The sequence below is a fragment of the Nycticebus coucang genome, chromosome 5, assembly GCF_027406575.1.
Source record: "Nycticebus coucang isolate mNycCou1 chromosome 5, mNycCou1.pri, whole genome shotgun sequence".
Lineage (NCBI taxonomy): Eukaryota > Metazoa > Chordata > Mammalia > Primates > Lorisidae > Nycticebus > Nycticebus coucang.
This window is the reverse complement of record NC_069784.1, coordinates 68772344-68784543: the sequence shown is the minus strand read 5'-3', so window position 1 is coordinate 68784543 and position 12200 is coordinate 68772344.

The following is a 12200-nucleotide window of genomic DNA, read 5'->3' as shown; positions in this document are numbered from 1 at the left end:
GTGAGCCTTTAATACAGTTCCTGAGGGTCGTGACCTACAGGTTGAAACCGCTGCTGTAGGCAAAATGTCAGGTCATTTCCAGGCCAAGGAAACTTACATGAAATTGACCAGGCCTAGGAACTTAGCGGAGTGTGTGTCCCTGATCAGCCAAGTGTGAGGGGAGGGAGGCAGAGGCCAGGGTGGAGACTACAGAGCTCCCTGAGCCGGCAACCTGGAGGTGTCTTCCCAGCCGTTGTCTGGCCCCTCTAGCTATTGGAGCCCCTGCACTCCCCTTTGCCTACCCGCCAACCTGCTGGTTCCTCTGCCCACCACTGCACCAACACTCCCAGGATGGAGACAAGAAGGCACAGCAGGTCCTTTAATCAGCTCGGGTGGAGCTGGCTGGGGAGCCACACACTCTTAAGGTCAACCTGAGTCTTACTGTGCCTGAGAATCCCGCATAAGCTCCTCTGAAAGCCCACTGGCAGGGTTGGGGGGCAAGGGGTTTGAGGTGGTGGTGACTTGCAATGCAGATTTAAGCTAATAACATGACAGTTAGCCTTAGGTTTGCTCTAGGTCACCTTCCAGACCTGTTTTGCCTGCCCTGCTTGGCCCCCAGGCTGAGGAATCCTCCCCATTACTTTGCAGGTGGCTGCTAGGTTCTAACTGGCAGGCTTGCAGGGTGTTCCTTCCTCTCCAGGTGTGGCAATTGCTTGGGGTGCTGGCCGTTGTACCCAGGAGAGCCAGAGATCCCTCGCTATCTACCTAACAAGGGCTTGTGACAGTGGGAAGAAGGCTCAGCCCTAGGCCTGCATAAGTCAGGGGAGAAGTTTTCAAAGAATCCAGATAAACATGTAAATGTAGCAAAAGAGCAAGATAGGAGCTGTGGCCTTCAAGAGACCAACAGCTACACCAACCTACAGGTGGACACAAAAGGAGTTAGGAGACTGAGTATTTCACTCATTGTCCTCCCTTTTTCCAATTTCCAGCCTTAGTCTCCCATTGTCTGAGTTCAACCAGAAGATAAGGGAGACTGACTGATATGGTCATAAAAGTCAGCCTCCCCTAGGACAAGGCAAAATAGAGAAAGGGCAGAAAGCCTTCTTTAGTACATCCTCCAGAAAGAAAATAAAGTGATTTTCCTTCAGCAAGTTGCCCAGGACCTACATCATAACTCTTTGTTCAAGTAATAGTAAGACGGATCCTCTACCCTAACAGTAGTCCCGTCTCATTTTCTCTCTTACAGGTTGGACAACTTGTGCATAAGGCAGTGTAACCAGCTCTATGACCCCTAAATGTTTCTCAACAATCTCTGCCCTTTGCCAAAGACTTGAACTTTTTACATTGTTTTCCAGAAACAGTGGAATTGTTATAAGACAAAGGATTTGTGATTCTGTAGACCCCTAAGCAAACATTCCTGACTCCCTGAATCACTATCCCATAGGACTTGCCCTAGTGAAAGGGGCCCCTCCTTAAAAAGCCCATGGTCTGTTTTGGTCCAAAAAAAGGGTTTAAGACTGTTTCTGCCATTCTCCACAGATCCTTTGCATTAAAATCCCTTTCTTCCTTGGCAATCCTCATTGTCTCCGTAATTGAATCTTTAGCAGCAAGCCACTGGATCCTGGCTGGAAAACCCCTTGCGGTTCTGATAACAGCAGGTGCCAAAGCATACTAACTTGTTTGTTTGCTTTTACAGCATACAACCTTCTGATTTGAGGAAATTCATCATTGTTTATTGTCTCTGTGGGGAAAAGATCCCCTGCCTCTTCTGTGAAAGCCAGAGAAACAGATTTTCCTTCTTCCTGCCCTTTGACCCCTGAGATAAGACTCTGGATCTGAGAGCACTGAATAAGATGTATCCTCAGCCAACACTCTGAATTTGGAGGACATAAGCAAAATTAACTCGAGAGTTGGATTTATTCTAGACAGAGGAAGCGTGTTCATCTCCTTCGCAGTAGCCACAGCAGCCTGGGTAGGTTATTCCTACCAAGACACTCATGGTACTTCCTGCACTTTTACTACTGGGAAGTGCTTAGCTCGATTCACCCCTCTAAACCAGCCTTCGAGCTTCTGTGCAATTGCATAAGCTCCAAAAATCCTCCCAGTAAATGCACTTGTTGGCTTCCATTTTTTGTACACAAGAGCATCTTAACACACATGGTTCATGTTTGCTGCTTTGAGTCGCCATGTAGGTGTCACCAAGTTCTCCCAGAGAGCAGGTGAAGTCTTTCCTTTCGTCCTGTGCCCAGACCTATCCCTATTTCTCCTGTCCTCCTTATGCAGCCACCCGGGCACCGTCACAGTGCCCACCTAATCCCCCTTTTGCCATGTCTCTGCTTTCTTCCTTTTCCCTGCTATGTTTTTTTTTTTTTTAGTAGCATTATTTAAATCTCAATCCTAATCTTTGGGAATATATTAATGAATTTACTTACATGTGAGTAACTGATAGAAGCTGGATAGGTTAACCAGTGGATTTTCAAATGTCAGAGGCCAGCTATCAGTTGAGCTATTTGGGGAGCAGGAAGACCCCACTGGCAGTCTAAAAATCTCCACAGTTAGATGACTGCCTCTGCTTACAAAATCTCAGCACAAGGGAAGGTGGGAAAGTCATATTTTACACTTGTCTATTGTAGTTCAACAGCATTACGCTAGCTGCTTTTTGAAAACATTATCTCCTTTCATTTTCACAAAAAGCGAGTTTAGTCAGCTTCCTCAAGTCATGGCTATTTAGTGAAAACCTAGAAACTGAACCTCTAACTCCCACCCTCAGCTCCTGCCACACCACCAGCCTGCCCCAAAATGACAGCTCCCTCTTTACAGATCTTGACACTCAAATATGAATGTGAGAAAATCAGTGGCACCAGTCAGTTTAGTGACAAAAGTACAAGGAACTATGTGGCACCTCAAATTTCAAGATGATTTTTTGACAGCACAAGAGGCACTTTATTAAGAAGTCATGAATTTGATTGGGTTATGCTTAAAACTTATACTAGGAAACCATTTCTTAACATTACCATTTTCCCCTATGGTATTGATGGAAAGGAAATTGCATAATTTGCTCACGTGTCAGAGGTAGTCTGCTTGTTTACTGTTAATGATAATCAACATATCTGACATGTAATAATGTTCTGGTAACACTTGAATCAAACTGATTATACTGGAAACTTAATAAACAGTAACTACAGAGTTTTTTAATATGCTTCTAGCTGTTGAAGTTCTGCCAATCTGTAAAATACTTGAATTCCAAACCGCAAATGGATGTGTATTCAATTGTATAATCAAAATAGAGGAAATAAAAACACAGCTTTGATTGAATAGCCTTTTAACATTAAATTAAAGAAAAATAACTGAAAATTATAAAAATATACTTCCATTTTGGATGTTAATCTTAGAGAATTAATATTGTTTTATGAACAAGATGAGATTCTCTAGTGTGACTAAATTTTTTTGGTAATCAGGTTTCATAGGTGTGACTGGAAACAGCTGCACAAGCAAATCAAATTTTCTCAGAAAGAATATTAATGGCATCCTGAAATTTCTTATTCCCAAGAGGAGAGTAAAACTTTAAGCTAAATACTTGAAAGAATACACATTTTACATGTTTCTTTTATTAGTTATGAGAGTTGCTTATTAATCAATGCTTAACAATGTAATTACAGCTGTTTTAGTCTCACCAGATAACACAGATTAATAAATGACCTGCAACTAGTGAAGTGTATAGAAAGGGTAATGAATTCTTTCCATCAGCACATTAATTTATTAGTAATAAACAAAGACCATGATGAATTAGGAGAATTGTAGGGTTTCTGAATATTGAAATCAAATTTCCAGATGAAAGCATTTAATCATTCAGTTTTCCTTCATTTATTTCTCTTCATGTCTGATAATGGGTTGGGATTTGCCTTCCTGGGCTGCATTAAATAGTTCATCTCAAGCTCTTCTATTCTACTATTTGCAAGTTTACATTGAACCAACTCTTACTGTTACTTATTAGTTTTACCTAATACTGAAAGTAGTATACCTTTGATTTTAACTAATTGGATTATTCACATGTAGAAAGGCTCCTTGTTCCAGTTCAGCAAAACCTTATAAGATTAGTATTTTTTTTTTCAAAATTGGGTTTCACTATGTAGAACAATATTTGAAAGTTTCAGATAAATCAAAGGGGAAAGACAGAAATACATGCACATTATGATAAAATGACAAAATTCTGATAGTGAAAGATGGCAGTCATATGTACACCTGAAAGTAATGTTGAAGACTCATTTTGTCAATGTTTTTAAACATAGTCTTCTTTCAAACATCTGTAGCATACAGGTTTTCAGACATGAAATTTTACTTGGTAGTATATGTTGCACTAAATTTTTATCCAATTACCACCAATTGGGTGGGAAGCTGAAGAAGCAGAGGTGAGCCATCAAAATCTAAATTACTAAATTAGAAACGCAATGTTGCTTTGGAAGAAGAGAATGAGAAACATGAGATATTAGACACTTTTTAAATGCAAAGAAATTATTGTAGTTAATATATTATTTTCTGTTGGTCTGTATTTTCTGATGTAGATTCTGAAAGAAAAATATAAAGGAATAGGATGGAGAGTGAACTGGATGGGAGAATTATCAAAACATTAGTTGGAAGCAAAATAATTTTACACTTTATGACCAGAATGGAAATGAGTCGAACAAGAAAAACATGCTTTTCTGATACGAAAGGCTGAATTATAAAAATCTTCAAAGACCCTGCCAGGGCAACATTTCTTCCTGTCTGTACCCACATAGAGTTGGAGATATCCTCTTTTCTTCTAACTTGAGTCTAGCCTAGTGGACCCAGACAGTTGTCTTCTCATGTAAAAAAAGAGGCAAATAAGCAGAGAGAGAACTATTCATGCAGGATCAGGAAGTAAATTAGTACTTTTTCTCCATGATGCCATATAAAGAGGATGTTAAATTTTTTTTTTTTTTTTTTAAGGATGGAGAAATGGGACTATAATTTTTTTATGGCTAAAATGGTTCTGAATTCATAGAGATTTAAAAAATGAGACATATATTCATTCTGATATGGCACTAACTTAATAAAAGACACATTTCACCAGAGTACTACTCAGATGAAATTTTTGCAAAATAAGGTTTCTTCAGATTTCCTGGCAGTCACTGGCATGCTCTGTTACACTGTCCATGCAGCCTGCTTGTAGTCACTTCTGGGATGTCCATGACATTTGGACTTGTAATCTTTATATTTTAATTCATGTACAACTTTATAAGGAACTAAAGGCTTATCGAATAGTTTATATCGTTACCCCTATATTGCCTGAAATTAACACCCCGAAGGCACAGAAAAGTGATAAAAATGGGCCCTGGTTTGGTGGCACCCGTCGCTCAGTGGTCAGGGCAGCAGCCATAAACACCCAAGCTGTTGGGTTTGAACCCAGCCCAGGTGAGCTAAACAGCAATGACAACTGCAACAACAAAAAAATAGCCAGGGTTGTAGTGGGTGCCTATAGTCCCAGCTACTTGGGAGGCTGAGGCAAGAGAATCACTTAAGCCCAAGAGTTGGAGGTTGCTGTGAGCTGTGATGCCATAGCACTCTACCGAGGGTGACTTTGTCTCAAAAAAAAAAAAAAAATGAGCCGGGTGTCTTTGGAGGCTCACAGAATCCATTGCCACCTTCGCATCAAGTTACAGACCAAATTCACACTGCTCTTTAGTTGTCTACACATCTGTGGTACCTGACCTCAAAACTAATAGCAGACTTAGCTTCTTAAGGAATTTGAGTGTCTGAAAGGTCTACTGAACAATCGTCACAAAAGATTATCAAATTTCAAGTCCATGGACATTTTCTGGTGTGGAACTTAGCATTGTAGAATTCTTCTGGGCAGATCAAGGTATAAAAGAGGAAAAGGTGTTGAAAAAATATTTGAATAGAGAAGTAAGGAGTAGTAATGATGAGCAAGGAGGTCAATAAGAGTAGATAAAATTCTCTGAAACACAGTCAATAAATTCAAAAATAAATATTAGAAATAGAGCAAACCCACATGCAGATATATAATAAAAACTTTATTCCTTCTTTTTTTTCCTCCTTATTTATTTATTTTCTTTAATCCTTCATCATGATTTATGGTATAAAAATCTGATTTTTTCTTGAAAACTTTTCATAATATATTTCACTATAAAACCTAACTTAGCTAATTATAGATTTAATTGGAAGAGGAATTCATGCAATGATGTATATCATTAAATGTTTCTGGTCATACATACTCATCATTGGCACTGCAACAGTACTAAAACAACTGATGGTGAGACTCATGGATTTGTTGCAATCAATGGTGATTTAATGCTTAATTATAAGAAGTAAGTCATAAAATACATAACCAAAAATTGACTAGTGTTTTTAGTGGAAGAGACTCAATGAATAGAATCTATTGTTTTCTGTTAAATTGATGTATGAAGTGAGAAGCAAGCTCAGTCAATTGGCATCATGGGCCTCAAAGCAGAACATAGGGCTAGGGTCTCCCTTCACCAGAGACAGAGACTAAATACAAGATTAACATTATCAAACATTTGTGCTGTGCTGTGTGACATATGCTGTTCTAAGAACAGTCCCTTAAAAATGTCAAGAGTTAGGTACAATGGTTATCTTCACTTTACGGGTAAGAAAACTGAGCCACAGAGTATTTATATGACTTGCGCAGAGCTGGAAAATGAAACTGAGAGTGGCATCCTAACATTTGGCTCCTGGTCAACACCAAAGCTTCTTTACTGACATTATGAAATCTATCCTTGCTGGTAACCAGGTAGAAGCTGGAATAATGAATTCAAATAGCATTCCAGGCAGGGTGTGGTAACTCACACCTGTAATCCTAGTGCTCTGGGAGGCTGAAGTCGGTGAATTGCCCTCAGCTCAGAGGTTTGAGACCAGCCTGAGCCAAAGTGAAACTCCATCTCTACAAAAAAAAAAAAAAAAAAAAAAAAAAGAAGAAGAAAAAAGAAAGAAAGAAAAAAGCCAGAAGTTGTTGTGGGCACCTGTAGTCCCATCTACTTGAGAGGCTGAGGCAAAAGAATCACTTAAGCCCAAGAGTTGGAGGATGCTGTGAGCTATGATGCCACAGCACTCTACTAAAGGCCACAGCATGACACTCTGTCTCAATAAAAATAAATACATAAATAAATAAACAAATAGTATTTAGTATTCCAATGAAACCAGTAACAGTCAGAGAAATAAAGGAAATAAAGAAAGGTGAGAGGAATAATTTAAAAATTACAAGCGAGTTAAAGTTGGTCTGAGGCATTTTAGAGCTATCATATGAAAGTCTTCAGTGATTTCTCTAAAGATAATAGGGGAATTATTAACAGAAAGACAAGTGTAAGAGTCATGCCAATCAGGAAAGGAGGAATTCAGGAAATGCTAAAAGGAAATTTCTAAAGCATCTATACTATAAGTCTTAGAGTGTCAGAATGACTTTATAGTGACATTGGAGCATATTGACTCATGACAATGCCCACAGAAATTTGGGAGTTATTGATTCACTCTGAAGAATTGGCAGAAACTAGAAGGAATTTAAGAAAAAAATGTGTCAGAAGCATCAAAAGGGGTAACTGAGTAAATGCAAGATGATATAGAAAATCCAGTCCAATTCTGGACATGCTGAATTCTAGATATTTATGGTAGACACAACAATACCAATGTTATTTAAACTATTCAAAACATGGACACTTTATTTATTTAGGAATGTATCACAACCCAGATTAAACACTATAGGCATCATACATAAAAATATATATAAAAATTTATATAAAACAGTAACAAACTGACAAAGTATATTAAAACATAATATTAGAAGATATGAATAGTCTGAGAGTAAGCAAATTTTAAAAATCCTTATAAATAGGAATTTAAAGGGAGTTTGGGTCAGTATATTATTAACAGACTTAATAGACTTTAAGCTCAAAATTTTTCCAGAGAAAGAAATTACATATTGTTAGAAGGGACAATTCACACAAAAGCAATAATTTTTTTATATTTTTATTATATTTTTTATTTTATAAATCTATTTTTTTTTTAATTTTCTTAGAAAGACTAGATACAAGCTTTGGCAGCAAGGAAGCTGTAACATTTATAAACATACATGCACAAACAATAGACAACAAAACATACGAAGCAAACTAACAGAATTAAAGTTCTATGAAAATAATAGAATATTAGTTCCACAATAACAGTTGACTTCAATATTCCACTGTGAACAATGGATAGAAAATCAGGGAAGAATATGAATAAGGTCATAGGAAATTTTAATAATACTATGAACCAACTGGACCTAACAAATATGTGCAGAATGCCCCATCCAGCATCAGTAGAAGAGATACTGTTCTCAGATAAACATGGACTCAGCTTTATAATAGACTATAGTTTAGGATGAGGAGAGCAAGATGGTGGCCGAGTAACAGCTTCCTTGCATCTGGGCACCAAGAGTCTGGGGAGAAATTTGGGTGGTTTTCTCCAGGCATCTCTGGCTGGTGGGATCTGCCTATCATCACCCCTGTGAGGATACAGGGAGTCAACGAGAGACTTCTGGACCCCAAGAGGAGGACTAAAACAGTGGAAAACTGGCAAGTAGTTGCGTGTGTTCAGTGGGTCTAAACCCACCCACAACTGTAACGTCAGTTACAGCGAGAGCAGCAGCGAGACTGCAAACCGGAAAGGCCTTACCTGTGAACTGTTCTGGTGTCTTTGGAATTGGCACTCAGTTGAACTGCCTTGGGGAGAGCTTGAGCGGGAGTGTGGAGAACTTTGGCCGTTGTCTAGGGCCGCAGTCTGAGCCGCTGAGCCAGACGGAGCTAATAGTGTTTGGCTGTGGGCCACAGGGAGCCATTGTGAGTTATCTGCCCCAGCAAGCTCCGCCCTCAGGGTCACAGAGCTAGAATCGGGTGGGAGTTGGTAACCTAGTGACTGAGTAGCTTAAGGGTGGGGTCTGAGCCACCTTGTAGCCCTAACGCTCAGGGGCAGAGTGAGACCGGTTTTGGCACACTGGGTAAGTGGATAGCCACTTCAGGAGTGATTCCAGTAACAAGCACTTTCCTGAGAAAGCTTCTCAGGAAAGTTTACAAGTTCAAAGTGCCTTTTAAGTGGGCTGAAGAGAAATTTAGGGTGTCTACCTGCTGGGGTTTGAGAAATCAGCAGCCTCCAGTCATATCAGAACTGTGATTAACATCTCATACCCCAGAAGACCACGTGTTGCCAGACAGTATTCAACAACATATACATACTGCTTTGTTTTTGGTTGTGTTTCTTTTTTTTGTTTGTTTTGCTGTTTTTTTGGTTTATTTTGATGTTGTTGATGTTGTTTTGTTTTTTAATTTCAACCTTTTCTGTACAGATCTTTTTTCTTTCTCAATTTTTCTACTTTAATTATAATTTCCCATTGCTGCATTTTTCAATAACTAGAACTTCATTTTTGCTAGTGTTTCTACCACTATTATTTGGTTTTTCACCCAATTTTGTCCTGTAAACTTTTCTGTTTGCTTGTTTTGGTATTAATTATAGCATTTTTGTCTTTCCTCTCTACTTGGTGGAGGTGGGGTACTGTGTCTGATCAGGTTAGCAAAGAGCTACTGACCTCAAGGGAGCCACCCAACCGGGCACCCCCAGATGGTGGTTTTTTTTAAGGTTGTGTCAAAGTACCCTACTGTACACCTATATTGCTCTGTCTCCCTCTTTATGTGCCTCTCTTCTTTTTGCAAATATTCCTTTTACCCACCCCCTCTCCTTTCTCTATTTTTTTTTCTTTTAATTCATTCCTCCTTTCTTTCATCCCTTTCTTGCTCTTCAACCTTCTCACCCTTCTGGTACTGTACCAAAAGGACTCATCGAACCCTTAGTCCACAGGCACGAGAACTTAAAGAGCAAGAGGAAGTGAAAGGAAAATTGGGGCAAGGAAACAGATAAAAGAAATCACTCATGAGGAAGAATCAGCAGAAAACTCCAGGCAACATGAAGAACCAATACAGAACAACCGCACCAAGGGACCATGAGGTAGCTGATGCAGAGGATTCCACCTATAAAGAAATGTTAGGAATGACAGAAAGGGAATTTAGAATACAGATTATGAAAACAATGAAAGAAATGATGGAAACAATTAAGGAAACTGCTAATAAAGTGAAAAATAACCAAAAGGAAATCCAAAAACAGAATCAAATAAGACATGAACACTATGAAGAATATAAAAAGGATATAGCAGAGCTGAAGGAACTGAAACAATCAATTAGGGAACTTAAAGATGCAATGGAAAGTATCAGCAACAGGTTAGACCATGGAGAAGAAAGAATTTCAGAGGTAGAAGACAAAGTTCTCGAGATAACTCAGATAGTAAAAGAGGGAGAAAAGAAAAGAGAGAAAGCAGAACATTCACTGTCAGAATTATGGGACTTTATGAAGCATTCCAACAAGTTATAGGAATCCCAGAAGGGGAAGAAGAATGCCCCAGAGGAATGGAAGCCATACTAGAGAATATTATAAAAGAAAATTTCCCAAACATCACCAAAGATTCTGACACACTGCTTTCAGAGGGATATCGGACCCCAGGTCGCCTCAACTCTAACCGAGCTTCTCCAAGACACATTGTGATGAACCTGTCCAAAGTCAAGACAAAAGAAAAAATTCTGCAAGCTGCCAGGAGTAAGAGACAGTTGACCTACAGGGGCAAATCCATCAGAGTGACCGCAGACTTCTCTAATGAAACTTTCCAAGCAAGAAGACAATGGTAATCTACCTTTAATCTACTTAAACAAAACAATATCCAGCCCAGAATTCTGTACCCTGCTAAGCTAAGCTTCAAAATTGATGGAGAAATCAAATCATTTACGGATATACAAACATTGAGGAAATTTGCCACAACTAGACCAGCTCTACAGGAAATACTTCAACCTGTTCTGCACACTGACCACCACAATGGATCAGCAGCAAAGTAAGAACTCAGAAATTAAAGGACAGAACCTAACCTCCACACTGATGCAAAAGATAAAACTAAGCAATGACTCTCACCAAATAAGAAGAATAGAATAGTACCACACTTATCAATTATTTCAATAAATGTTAATGGCTTGAATTCCCCGCTGAAGAGACATAGATTGGCCGACTGGATTAAAAAACACAAGCCATCCATTTGCTGTATACAAGAAACACACCCGGCTTCAAAAGACAAATTAAAGCTCCGAGTCAAGGGTTGGAAGACAATTTTTCAGGCAAATGGAATTCAGAAGAAAAGAGGAGTTGCAATCTTATTTTCAGATTCATGTGGATTTAAAGCAACGAAAGTCAAAACAGACAAAGATGGTCACTTTATGTTGGTCAAGGGAAAAATACAACAAGAAGATGTTTCAATTCTAAATATTTATGCACCCAATTTAAATGCTCCCAGATTCTTGAAAAAGACCTTACTCAGTCTGAGCAATATGATATATGATAATACCATAATAACAGGGGACTTTAACGCTCCTCTTGCAGAGCTGGACAGATCCTCTAAACAGAAATTAAACAAAGATATAAGAGATTTAAATGAGAACCTAGAACAACTGTACTTGATAGACGCATATAGAACCCTCCATCCCAAAGATAAAGAATATACATTCTTCTCATCACCCCATGGAACATTCTCCAAAATTGATCATATCCTGGGACACAAAACAAATATCAACAGAATCAAAAGAATTGAAATTTTACCTTGTATCTTCTCAGACCATAAGGCACTAAAGGTGGAACTCAACTCTAACAAAAACACTCGACCCCACACAAAGGCATAGAAATTAAAAAATCTTCTGTTGAGTAACAGATGGGTGCAGTAAGAAATAAAGCAGGAATCCATTAACTTCCTTGAGCATAACAACAATGAAGACACAAGCTACCAAAACCTGTGGGATACTGCAAAAGCAGTTTTGAGAGGAAAATTCATCGCTTTAGATGCCTACATTCAAAAAACAGACAGAGAGCGCATCAACAATCTCACGAGTGATCTTATGGAATTGGAAATAGAAGAACAATCTAAGCCTAAACTCAGTAGAAGAAAAGAAATATCCAAAATCAAATCAGAGATCAATGAAATTGAAAACAAAAGAATCATTCAAAAAATTAATGAAACAGGGAATTGGTTTTTTGAAAAAATAAATAAAATAGATAAACCATTGGCCAGACTAACGAGGAATAGAAAAGTAAAATCTCTAGTAACCTCAATC